At 44.3% G+C, this 14042-nt stretch overlaps 1 non-coding gene across 1 annotated transcript; it reads left to right on the top strand.

The window, feature by feature from the left end:
- The first annotated feature begins 2729 nt into the window (after positions 1–2729).
- On the top strand, positions 2730–2784 carry LOC121576085. Its single transcript, XR_006002437.1, has one exon. It is a non-coding gene; the product is annotated as a U7 small nuclear RNA (small nuclear RNA).
- The last annotated feature ends 11258 nt before the right edge of the window (positions 2785–14042 follow it).

The following is a 14042-nucleotide window of genomic DNA, read 5'->3' on the forward strand; positions in this document are numbered from 1 at the left end:
GCCCCGGGCCTGACACACATAACACATTGGCTCTGTCACCACTGCTTATTTTAGAATGGCCTCCTTGGCTGCATGCGGGAAGTTTAACTTTATGTAAATCATATTAATACATTTGGTCCAAAGTTGCTCTAAGGATTTGGGCATGCTCTGAGTTAGAGGTGAGAGACTGACAGTAATGCTTCTGTTCTGCAGGGACTCCATCCACAGTCTGCTGGCTCTGCTGTTTGTGTTGGAGAGAAATTGATATAAAGGGGGTCACTATCAATTCTGAAAGATCACAGAGAATATTTGCTGCAGACATTGGACAAAGCTACAGCGTAGGGTTTACAAGGTTGTTTATCAGTGTGTGTGTTTCTGTGCATGTGCATGTAAGAACATATTTGGATTGGTGATGTTCAGTTACCCATAAGAAACAAAAACAGGGATTCTATTTGTTCCATTTAACTCCTGCTGCTTACTCAATAGTTCTCTCCACTGTCTTCATGTCCTCCATTTCAGCCAACACCTGGGTCCCCATCAGAAAAACGGAGAGGGAGAAGGAAATGGAAGGAGAAAGCGAGGGATAGAGAGAGAGGGGATGACATATAGTGTGTGTGTGCGCACGCGCGTGCATGTGCATGTGTGTGTGTGTGTGTGTGTGAAAGCGATAACGAGACAGGGAAGAGACAGAGCAAGAAAGAGAGAGAGAGAGAGAGAGAGAGAGAGAAAGAGGGAGAGCGAGGGAGAGAGAGAGAGAGAGAGAGCGAGAGAGAGAGAGAGAGAGAGAGAGAGAGAGAGAGAGAGAGAGAGAGAGAGAGAGAGAGAGAGAGAGAGAGAAATAAATAAATAAATAAATAAATGAATAAATAAATAAAGAGCGAGCGAGCGGGAGGAGGAGATAGAGATAGAGATGATAGATTAGATGAGATGATGAAAAGTGAATTCCTTTGTCTCCACGTTAAGCACAGCTCAGTAGCTGGGCCATCCATTGATTGGAGTGTGAGGTAATGTTAATGTGATCGATATGTGCTACGCTGATAAGGATGTTCACAGGAAGTGAGGCTGTCATCTTCCTCCCTCACCTCGCCTGGCCTCGCCACGGAGCAAAGGAGGGGGAAGTTGAGGAAGAAGAGATGAGGTGGATGAAGGGAGAGGAGGAGGAGAGGAGGAGACTGGCCTATCTTTATCTCCACCATTAGCTAATTGCTCCAAGAGATCAAAGAGCCTCATCGTTAGGAAGGTACTGGATAGAGAGCAGAATAATGATGTCACTTGCTTACTTAACCCTCTCACCACGACTCCAATAGATCAGCACAGGGAGAGGGAGTGGTTTTGGATGGTTGAGGGGCAGCTCTCAGGAAACTGTGGGGGATCTTTGATGGTTGGTGGCCTGGCGGTTGGGTGCTTGGGCCGGTGGCCGGTGGCCGATAGGTTGCTGGTTCGGGTCCCCGTTTTGACTTGGTGGGAGATCTGTCGACGTGCCCTTGTGCGGGGCGTTTGACCCTGGTTGCTCCTATGGGTCGCTCTTGACTTAAGACGGTTAGATGACAGAATGTAATGTAAATGTTGAGCGGCTTCACTGCAGTTAGATTGTATGTTTAAATATAAAAAATATATATATAATAATAATAAATAACTAATATAATCAGTTACACAATACAATTAATTAGAATGTATAGAAATAAAATATAACCCTGGGTATTAGAATGCATTCTTAAAGTAAAAAATGTCATATTCCTGTGTTTCATATATACTTCCACGCTATGACGTTAGAATAATGCTGTGAAATTGTGAAAATGATGATAATGCCCTTTTAGTGTAAGAGCTGTTTGGAAAGACTGCCTGAAATTTCAGCCTGTTTTGGTGGGATGGAGTTTTGGCCTGCCAGGCAATTGGTTAATAGACCAATAAGAAAGAAAGTTCCAAACCTCTCTGCCAATAACAGCTAGTTTTCAGTTTACCCCTCCCCACTCAGACCACTGCCAGACAGTCCTAGCTAAATTCTTGCTCGAGAAATTGCTCTTTGCTATGAAGCTATTTATGTTTATTTTTGAACATTTTAATTGAAAATATCAAAGTAAGGTACTTCATTTTTACCAAGAAATAATAAAAATGGCTGCATTGGACCTTTAAAACCTCTGTCACTGACACTGTTCGATCTAGCAACCTTGCAAGCTAAAGCTGGCGTGCGTTGGAGCTCATTGAAAATATGACGAATGATACAGCAAAAATAACGGGAACCCAATGCAACTCACAGTACCGAAGTCCCTAAAACAATAGCCTAATTCAAAGGCTGATGCCTATTTGTAATCCATGGCGGAAAATGCCCTGCATGCAACAGAAAATATGTCTGGCGTCACGAAAAAATTCCTTAGCTCGCTCAGAACAGTGAATACTATCCTACCCATTGTAGTATCCCTCAATCATGGTAGTATTTACTATAGAACGTTGTGGTATACTGTAGAATACTATACTAAATACTACAGTATTATCCACAAAAAAAAACACTGTAGTAAATACTACAGTAATGTCCGCAAAGACAATACAGTGCGCAAAAATACTACACTTTTTAAACTTTAGTAAAAACGACAGTATTTAATTTTCATATAACCTGCCCATTCCCCTCCCCAATATCGCAATTTGTGCCAATTATAGACCATATATTGTGTTCCCTACAGGTTATAGAAAAGAGCAGAAGCGCTGAACTATTCGTTCAGATCCCTGTCCTACCTACTTACCTACAGTTTATGGAAAATTTGCTCTTTTAGTATTTCTCCAGTAGGTTTCCTGAAGGAGAAAGCCTCCACTTCTATGTCAAATATAATAAAACACTGTAGTAAATACTACAGTAAAATCCGCAAAAACACTACAGTAAATGCTACAGTATACTACAGTCTGCAAAAACACTATAGTAAATACTACAGTATAGTAGAGTCTGCAAAAGCATTACAGTAAATACTACAGTATACTACAATCCGCAAAAACACTACATTAATTACTATAGCATATACTACAGTTTTCTTTTACTAAAGTATTTATACTATAGTTAACTGTAAATACTACAGAATACTACAGTAAATATTACAGTAAATGCTACAGTGAATACTACAGTAAAGTCTGAAAAAACACAGTGAGTACCATAGTATTTATACCATAGTATAGTATAATATTTTTATGTGGGTAACTCTTGTTGCAACGATGGCTAGCTATATTCTCCACAGCAGCAGGCGATTTCAGGTAAATTCGATAGATAAGATGTTTAACTAGACTTTCTCTAGTCTTGTTACAGGTAAGTAAAATGAAAGATGCACTATGCAGAAATCGCTCCGCCATTTCCTAGTTGCTAAAAGTTAGTTAGCCTAATAATTTGCCTAATTTCAGTTTATGTGACAAAACAAGCAAGTATAACATATAACACAACAGTTCCACTGTGTTTTTTCATTGTTCCTCTGTAATCAGGGACTGATTTAGACCTGGGACACAGGGTGTGTGCAATTAAATATCAGGTAACAGAAAACCAGCAGGCTCCGGACCTCATAGGGTAAGAGTTGAATACCCATTGTGTAGAGAGTCATTGTACCATCTAAACCGCTGTGAAATATATTTTCCATAACCAAAAATATTGTTTACAGCTGGTGTACACAAAACGAAAGTAAAAGAAGCAAAAATTTAACTTAAGAACGGGAACCATAGAAATAGCGTGCATAGAACATATCTACCGCTTCTTAGACTTGCTTTCAATGAGAATTACAGATTTATAACACACATTTCTATGTGAATTTGGTCGGGTCGTCCAAAAAGTTACATATTGCAGCTTTAAGCAACAGTCTTTTTTCTAAATGCAATTCGTAATCTCTTCGGATGTAAAAGTGTAAGCTCAACCACAGTGTCTGTGTATTTTTTCTCACATGTCGAACAGCAACATCAGTCTTCACACGATTGGCCCAAAAAATTAACAAGGCTTCTCGTTGGCTTAACCAAATCAGGTCATCCAGTTCACATGATCACATAGGTCTAAATAACTTGGTAGGCAGTACATCAAATAATTCAAACCAACAGTCAGGGTTGCCATGTCCGCGGTTTTCCAGTCAAATTGGGCTACTTTGAAAACGATGTCGCGGGTGAAAATGTATTGGTCACGGGTTGCGGGTTTTTTGGCTATTTCTAGGTTAGCCTATAACTTCAGTTTATTGTTGTTGGAGCCTTGTGTTATTATGCAATTATGAATGGACATGTTTAGTCAATTAAATGGGAAGTTATCAAAGCTCTATCGCAATTACCGATCAGTTGTTAGAACGCATTAGATCGATGGTAACAGCAGTCAGATTAGGCTACAGGTTTAAAACAAATAAACACTGGCAGTTGTTGACAAGCATATTCAGTTAATACACATATTATTAATATTCAATTCAGTGATTGAAATTATGACCCCATCCTCAGTAGCCTATTCCAGCAGGCTATTGGGAAACACAAGCACTTCTTACCTCGAAATCGGCAAGCTATTCATGTTGAATAAATTAGTCTGTTAATTTGAACTAAGCAAGCTGCTAAATCGTTCAGTTTACATCTTGCCTACATCTTGCCTAGGCTACTGTCGACTATCTGAAATGAGATGTAGGACTATCAGGGGAAATAGGCTACCTGCCTTTATCTTAGCGAACCATGGCAAAGTTGAATTACAATCATAAACACAGATTTTAGTCTGTAGCCTATGCCTATTGAAATGACAATCTCACAAATGGGCCATTTACAACAGGTTGTAGTCTTAACATCTGGCACATAATAACAGCACAATTGCCAGAAAATAGCCTAATATTAGTTTTGAGATCCTCTGTTCAACTTTCATCACTCAAACTCTCCTGTTAGATTTATCTATAGTTATGCACATGCGCAAAAGGGATTTATTTACAATTATAAACCTGCTTCAGCCCTGAATGTTGATTGGCTGAAAGCTGTGGTATATCAGACCATATACCATGGGTATGACAAAAAATTAATTTGTACTGTTCTAATTACATTGGTAAACAGTTTATAATAGCAACAAGGCACTCCGGGGATTACACATTGCGTAATGCTTAAGAACAGCCCTTAGCCGTGGTATATTGGCCATATACCATACCCCCTTGTGCCTTATTGCTTAATCATAGCAGTCAAATCCGTTAATGGAAAATGATCTGACGTGTTTAATAATGGCGATTTATATTTTCTCTTGTGACATATTCAAATTCCTTTATTACGTCATGTCATAGCTTGCAATAACTATTATTTTGAGGAAAACATAACTTTGCTTCTAATGTCATTACAAGTTATTACGATATTCTTTCTTAATTGGCTCGATAACGTTATGGAAAAAGGGTTTCTTTACTGTATAAATGTGGCAACTCCTCGCTTGCTGTGGAAATTTTTTTTTGGGCTAATTTTCTGGACTTTTTGGCTGGTTTTGAGTTAGACATTTTCAACTAGACATTTACATTTTAGTAATTTAGCAGACGCTCTTATCCAGAGCGACTTACAGTTAGTGAGTGCATACATTTTCATACTGGCCCCCCATGGGAAACAAACCCACAACCCTGGCGTTGCAAGCGCCATGCTCTACCAACTGAGCTACAGAGGGATACCTGGCAACCCTGCCAACAGTGCTTCTTAAATGATTGACAGGTCGTTTATTTGAGGTTTAAACATGAAAGCAACACAATTGTTTGATGTTTGCAAAACAAAATAGTAGAATGTAGTGTTTCTAATACATGGTTTTAACAGGGTATTATACTTATATCATGGTTCAAAGATGAGAATTCCCATTCGTTTCCCGAGGCAACAATGACATCACTGCTCTATTCATCCAGTTGTAACACATGGCTATTATTTTACAGCAAAACCTCCCTGAGAAACAGTCGTCAGACCTATAACTCAGGTTATAATGTTGTTACCCCCTAGCACTCCTGCTATTGATTTCCCCTCTGCCCTGCTCTCCCCCTCTCAGTGTCCCTGTGAGTCTCCACAGTACCCAGAGAGAGGAGGGACCCAGAGCATTGAGCCCTGCCCTGCCCTGCCTGTCAATGGATGAAGCCAGGTCCTTCCTAATCACAGATGGGCAGACTCCACAAATGCCCTGTCCCAGACTAGCTCTCCTCAGGTTTTAATTACAGGACAGCCTTTTGGCCTGTTGCTGGAGAGGAGACTCTCCAGCACCAGGCCTAACCCTAACCCTAGATTGGTAATACATTGCACCTACAGCTGAAACCCTAACCATGCAAGGTATTACCAATCTAGGGCTAGGTTAGGGGAGAAATCCCATTTCCCTGTGCTTCCCCCAGGAGTTGTATTCCTTGAGGAAAGTCCAGGGTAAAAAAGCTTTGTCCATCCTGTGGCTAGAACTTCCAGCATCACTTGGGCTAGTGGCGGGAGGGGGAGGTGGGGTTAAGGGGTGGGTGTGGTTTGAGGTAAGGTTGGGTTAGGGTTAAAAGTTGGGGGAGGGTGGGGGCTGGAGTTTTAGGATTAGAGTTTTAGCTGCAAGTGTGATGTATTACCAATCTAGGGTTAGGGTTAGGGTTTGAAGAGAGACACAATGGTTACTAAAACAATGCCCTCACATAATGATGTGGTCATTGGTTGTGTGTGCTCATGTCTGTGTATTATATCAAACGCATCATAGTTTTTGTATTCTGAATCCTTAATGGTATCCAGAGTGAGAGCAAATGCAACTGCTTACAGGACCACGTAGCAAGCAGGTCAAACAATGTGTTGATTACATGCCCCAGCACACATACATATGTTCTGAGCACAGGTCTAGCTACATGCTTTGCTAATCATTTGTGGACCATCTGGTCTCTGGTGACTGAACTAAAGTATGCTAGCCACTCAATTAGTTACTCGCTTATCAATTGCTATGGTAATGATAATGATCAGATCGATGGCGAGGAAAATTAAACTTTTCATGAATGTAAAAATTTATATGAAAATATACAATTATATGATCCAAATGCATATAAAATGTAAGTAGAGCCTTCTAGCCAAGACTCCCCATGAATCTTTGAGATTGAATATTCTATCACGTTCCCCCTGCCATCACAAAAATGCACGCGCTATACGCACACACACACACACGCACACACACGCACACGCACACACACACACAAACACACACACACACCAGTCACTGGGGACAGGCTTACAGGAGAGCCCTGAGCATGTGTCCTTGGTTTGAGGTACATGCTGGCCACTCTTAATGGGCATGGTAGCCAAATAGCCCCCATCCCCCTTTCACCACCCTCCACTCCCCTGCTCAGTCGGCCGTGGCCTCAGGCACCCCACCTCTGGACCCCCGCTGTTCTGTCAGAGTGCTCCGAGATGCCCCCTACTCTCCTGCTGGGAGCTGGGGGATGTTGGCAGCTCATGTAGGGAGCAAATGGAGCGGTGTAAGGGGGCAGAGAGGCAGGGGGAGGGGGAGGCTAAGACAGTCTCTGTGGATGTCCCTCTCTCAGAGCTGAGTCAATGAGCTCCCCTCTCGCTCTCGCTCTCTCTCTCTCTCTCTCTCTCTCTCTCTCTCTCTCTCTCTCTCTCTCTCTTCTCTCTCTTTCACGCTCTTGCTCTTGCTCTCGCTCTCTCCATCTCCATCTCTCCCCCATGGATGCCGGCAGGGTGGCCCTTGGGGCTTGTAATTTTGTTTAAGCTGCATAATTCATGAAGGGCGACATAGTAGCCCTGCTCACGTGACTGCCTTCGTACGCTGGGCCTGACGAGAGCGGCCCGGACAGCTGAGGGTGTCCTCTGAGGTCTGACATTACCTCAGTAACAACGTGTTAAAGGGTGAGAGGTGCTGCCACGACACGACACCTGGGCCTTTACCTCCACCTATATATACTGACATCGTCCTCTCTCTCACTACCAGTCTTTTCCCTCTCTGCCTCTTTCTGTTCAGTCTCACTGCCGTGTATAGAAGTGACAAGGGCTGCCACAACATTGCCTCTATGCCAGCCTTTACTGACCCACACATCTCTCAATGGAATGACCTCTCTCTGTAATGACACACGTTAACCTTAGACGTTCTGCTAACCTTCTCCTCCTCTTCTTGATTCTCTCCCAGGTCATATCTTCCCTCACCTCACAACCCCCTGTCCCCCTCTCTCCTAGGCCATATCTTACCTCACCTCACCTCACCTCACCTCACAACCCCCTGACCCCCTCTCTCCTAGGCCATATCTTCCCTCACCTGACAACCCCCTGACCCCCTTTCTCCCAGGTCAATCTCTTCCCTCACCTCACAACCCCCTGACCCCGATCTCCTGTGGGACATGTCCCGCCAATCACCCCCTGACCCCCCAACCCCTCCCCACTCTATCCAATAAATTGCTGTCTGCCCGTCCAGATCCCCTCTATCTTCAGTAACATCTCTATCCTCCTCCTCTCTCAACCTTATCACCTCCTTCACCCTCTCCTTACATGGCCTCACCCTCCCCCTTTCTCTCTTTCCCTCTTTCCCTCTCTGTCTCTTGTCCTCCTTTCTCCTCACTACCTGACCTGACCTCACTCTCTGCCTTCTCCATGTCCCATCAGCAGTAAGTCAATCTCCCATTCCACAGAGTCCCCACCGTATGCCTGCAATCCACTGCCACGGACTGCAACATCTGAATTGGAGGCAGTGGAAAGACTGATCGGATAGTGAAAAGAGGGGAAAATGTTGAGTTATCATATCATAAAATATCCTGCAGTTTTTCCAAATAATAGAGACCAAGCCCAGTTAATCTGTAATGAGTGTTGACATGAGGAAAGCCTGAGGATGTGCCTCTAGTATGTGGATATAAGGAAGATTAGAGTGTTCAGTCAGCCCCTCTCGGAGCGCAACAGTATGAGGCTGCAACAGAACAGCAGATGCCGGGATAATTGAGGAGGAGCGAGGGAGGGGGTCTTCACTTTTTATTACACATCTTAAGTGAATATCTGTCACTATTTCTTCTCTCATAGACTACTTTCTTCCATTTTCTCGCAGTTCACTCCCTCTTTCTTGTTTTCTGTCTCTCTCTCTCTCTCTCTCTCTCTCTGTCTTCCCCCTCTCTCTCTATCACCATATATCTTCCACTGTGTGTAGTTCCTGAAGGTTTAAGGGGTTGATCTCTTATGTTCCAGTGGGAATCTGCTGACTCAGACAGTCTGACTCATACTAAACTCATTATAGGTAGAAATTCTCCCAAAAACTCACTGGAGTATGTCTCACTAATTCATTCTTTCCACATTCAAACACATACACACACATCTGTGTATATGAGTTTACATTTATTTTGCAACTTGTTACAGTCCCTGTTTATCTATAACATCTCTATTTGTGGATAATATTGTATATATCTGACCTTTCTTCCAGTCAGTGTGTGTATGGCTTCTCAGTCTGTCTCTCTCTCTCTCTCTCTCTCTCTCTCTCTCTCTCTCCTTTCTCTTTCCATGGCTGTGTATAGCTGTGTAGCTGCTGGCTAGAGAGGAGCCCCTCCAGAGCCCTGGGACCTGCCCCTCTGCTCCCCTCCTGTTCCTGTCTGCCCATCAGGACAGATGGCTGTAGAGGAAACATTCCTCCACTGTCAGTGCACAGACAGCCCCCGGGCCCTGATGCGGACAGGGGCAGAAATTGGAGAATAATGTAATATAATATTTTATTGGGCTCTGATGGGCAGGATGCTGGGAACGTTGCCACGGTAATGTGTCTGTGCTTGGCTGCTATCCCTCGTCCAGCTCCAGGTCTGTGATTTAATAACGTGCTGTTTGCTGCTCGCCGCTCGTTGGGCCTTGGGTCTGGGGCCCAGGAAACAGGACCCTCTGCCTCCTGTGCCTGTCAAAAGAAGCTAACTATGTGACAAATGTTTAGCTTGGCTGTCCCAGAATTTTGAGATGAATAAATGGATGTGTCAGCGGCTGCATGAATGATTCCACACTGGCTGGGTGTTGGGGATCTGCTGGAACAACTCCAGTGGCAGAGAGAAAGAGCCATACTGCTATACACACACTGTTCTGTTTGGGCTGTGGGTCAATCTGGCAGGGTATGTTTTTAGTGTGTGAATGTGTGCGTATTTGGAGATCACAGAAGATTCAGTCAACAACCTGTCATGTGTGCCAATACATGTGCATGTGTGTATAAATAGGCCTACCAGTTAAAACTTATCTTGATCACCTTCATACCTCCTCCACTGTTTGTATGGTCTCTTTTATCAAGGCCATTTCTCTGGTGTTTCTGAATCATCCAGAACCAGCGGTGACCAAGCCCATCATCTCCAGACTGACAGAGAAAAATCGTTTAAGAATAGCAGCTGCAGCTTAGAAGAAAGTAAATGGCTGCCAGAAAAAAAGGCTTGAATCCAAAATAAATCAATTTAGTGTCTGCGTGGCCCTCACCTGCTCCTCTCTTGGTTGAGACAGGTGTCCAAGAAGTCATCCATCAGCAAAATAGCCTGAGCCACCCCTTCAATCCACCCAGGTACACGCCAACATATTTCCAGGCTCCCCTTTGGGTGGGAGATAATTGCCAAGCGCCAGGCAGGCTGCCATGGGACGAAGCGAGGAAAGGGGAGGAGTGGACTGTCTGAACAGACGTGTAGGACTGGCACAGACAGCATGGCGCAGAAAACCTAATCACGCCTCAAAAAGTTAGGACTGTAATTTAGTCATTAAGGCCTCATCTGGTCTCCCCCTCCCAGGGTCTGGCTGGTGATTCCTCCATAACCTCCTGCATGGTGGTGCCACCCCTGGCCACTGGATTGACAGGCATGTGCTGCCTCAGCAGCAAGCTGCACCCTGTGAGAGGAGAGGGGAGGTGAGGAGAGGAGAGGGGAGGTGAGGAGAGGAGAGGAGAAGAGAGGAGAGGGAGGGGGGAGAGGAGAGGAGAGAGGAGAGGGAGGGAGGAGAGGGAGAGAGGAGAGGGAGAGGAGAGGGAGGAGGAGAGGAGAGGAGAGGAGAGGAGAGGAGAGGAGAGGAGAGGAGGGGAGGAGAGGAGAGGAGAGGAGAGGAGAGGAGAGGAGAGGAGAGGAGAGGAGAGGAGAGGAGAGGAGAAGAAAGGAGAGGAGGGTGAGGAAAGGTGAGGGCAAGAGAGGAGAAGAGAGGGGAAAGAGGAGAGGAGAAGAGAGGAAAAGAGAGGAGCAGCCACACACAGACCCACCAGGCAGACAGAGGCTTTAGAATGAGCTCCTCCCACTGAGAGGGCGAATGGGGGAGGGACTGTGGATGAGCTGCTAATTGAAGAGGCAATGCCCCACCCAAACGGCTGATGCAGTGCCATCAAGCTAAGCCTGTGAACTTAAGCTAACAGCATTTTCTCGTAATGCTGCTGAGAAGTTGTTCTGAGAACTCATTCAGTATTGAGTCTATAAGCAGTGTACTAATGGTAAAAAAATATGTATAATTAGGCTACATCTCTATGAGAAAATAAATTAACTGTGTTTTTTTAATATTTAGAATATTTCATAGAAATTGTCCAACTGTTTAGCCTTTCACTGTATCACAGTGAGTCAAGTCAAATTCCACCACTGTTAATTATATTATGTCTGTAACAGTGCTTTAAGTCTGAGATGGAATGGACGTGGGGCAGAGGCCCGATTCAGATGTCTGCCTGGCGATTGGGGCTGTCAGAACGTCAGATCTGGGGAAATCAGAGAAAAGCTGAGGACCTTTCTCCCTGTCATCAATCACCTGCCTGTAGCTGCGCTGCAAGCCAATCCACTCTGGTGAGGCCTGTGAATTCATCAGGAAGGACACCGTCTGACACAAAGAAAAATGAGCCCTCTCCTCCAGACGTCAGGACAGATTGCATCCCAATGTCACTAAGTTGCTCAACACAAAAGCCCTCACAAAGAATATGAGAGAGGGCAAGATTGAAACATGATTTGATTAGAATGTATCCAGATCTTCTTGTGATGTATCTGTGATGGTTGATCCCTGTAGTGTGTGGCACTAAAGGCAGTGGTGTAAAGTACTTCAGTAAAAACACTTTAAAGTACTACTTAAGTTGTTTTGGGGGGTATCTGTACTATACTATTTATATTTTTGACAACTTTTACTTTTACTACTCCTGAATAAAATAATGTACTTTTTACTCCATACATTTTCCCTGACACCAAAAAGTACTCTTACATTTTGAATGCTTAACAGGACAGGAAAATGGTCCAATTCATGCACTTATCAAGAGAACATCCCTGGTCATCCCTACTGCCTCTGATCTGGCGGAATCACTAAACACAAATGCTTTGTTTGTAAATTATGTCTGAGTGTTGGAGTGTGCCCCTGGCTATCGTTAAATAAATAAAAAACAAGAAAATTGTGCCATCTGGTTTGCTTAATATAAGGAATTTGAAATGATTTATACTTTACCTTTAGATACTTAAGTATATTTACATTTTAGTCATTTAGCAGACGCTCTTATCCAGAGCAACTTACAGTTAGTGCATACATTATTTTTTTATTTTTCATACTGGCCCCCCGTGGGAATCAAACCCACAACCCTGGTATTGCAAACACCGTGCTCTACCAACTGAGCTACATCTCTGCCGGCCATTCCCTCCACTACCCTGGGCCAATTGTGCGCCGCCCCATGGGTCTCCCGGTCACGGATTTGAACCAGGATCTCTAGTGGCACAGCTAGCACTGCGATGCAGTGCCTTAGACCACTGCGCCACTCGGGAGGTTGTATTTGGTTTTTGGTCATTAAGGCCTCATCTGGTCTCCCGCTCCCAGGGTCTGGCTGGTGATTCCTCCATAACCCCCTGCATGGTGGTGCCACCCCTGGCCACTGGATTGACAGGCATGTGCTGCAGATGAGGTTTATAATGATATTTGAGCAATTACATTTACTTTTGATACTCAAGTATATTTAAAACCAAATACTTTTACTCAAGTAGTATTTTACTGGGTGACTTTCACTTTTACTTGAGTCATTTTCTATTAACGTACTCAAGTATGACAATTGGGAACTTTTTCCAACACTGACTAAAGGATGTCACAGTACTGTATGTGGAGCTTAGCGGCATAGCTAATAGGTAAGTATCTACAGGTTGGTAAACTATGTGGGTATAGCTTGGCATGAACAAAATAGTATTGTGTGTGTGTTTGTGTTTGTGTTTGTGTTTGTGTTTGTGTGTGTGTGTGTGCGTGTGCGCACATGTTTATACAGTAGAGCAGTGTTTCCCAACTCCGGTCCTCGAGTACCCCAACAGTACATATTTCTTCTGTGGCCCTGGACAAGCACAACCGATTCTACTTGTCAACTAATCATCAAGCCCTTGACAAGTTGAATCAGGTGTTTTTGTCCAGGGCTTGGGGGGTACTCGAGGACTGGAGTTGGGAAACACTGCAGTAGAGAGGCATGCTGGATCCACACACTCCCTCCAGGCAGGTAGAAGGGTAGGAAGGGGAGAGGAGAGCCATCAGGCAGAGAATGATTAATGATGTTCAGCCTGGCATCTATAGCACATCTACCCACAGGGACCAGGACAGATCTAGTCACCGCTTCAGGTATTAAGCTGCCCTTGGCCCCATCCTGGGTAAACCCTCCTCCATCCCAAACCCCCAGGGCACGAAAATCTGGTCCCACCTTGGAGAGAGCAGATTACGCCAGGATAATATTTATGATGGGGAAATGGCCTGCTATTTATTCATAGCACATATGACTGGTAATGATTCATCATGATCCCCCTCTCTCCTTCTCCCCCTCTCTCCTTCTCCCCATCTCTCCTTCTCCCCCTCTCTCCTTCTCCTTCTCCCCCTCTCTCCTTCTCCCCATCTCTCCTTCTCCCCCTCTCTCCTTCTCCCCATCTCTCCTTCTCCTCCTCTCTCCTTCTCCCCCTCTCTCTCTCTTTTCCTATCTCACTCTCATTCTCACTCCCCCCCTCTCTCTAGAGATGTGCATGAAAGGTGAGGCCTATACTGACACAAGAGCACGGCCCCAAAGACTGATGAGGCCACATACAGTGAGGGAAAAAAGTATTTGATCCCCTGCTGATTTTGTACGTTTGCCCACTGACAAAGAAATGATCAGTCTATAATTTTAATGGTAGGTTTATTTGAACAGTGAGAGACAGAATAACAACAACAAA

The sequence above is a fragment of the Coregonus clupeaformis genome, chromosome 10, assembly GCF_020615455.1.
Source record: "Coregonus clupeaformis isolate EN_2021a chromosome 10, ASM2061545v1, whole genome shotgun sequence".
In the NCBI taxonomy this organism is placed as follows: Eukaryota; Metazoa; Chordata; class Actinopteri; order Salmoniformes; family Salmonidae; genus Coregonus; species Coregonus clupeaformis.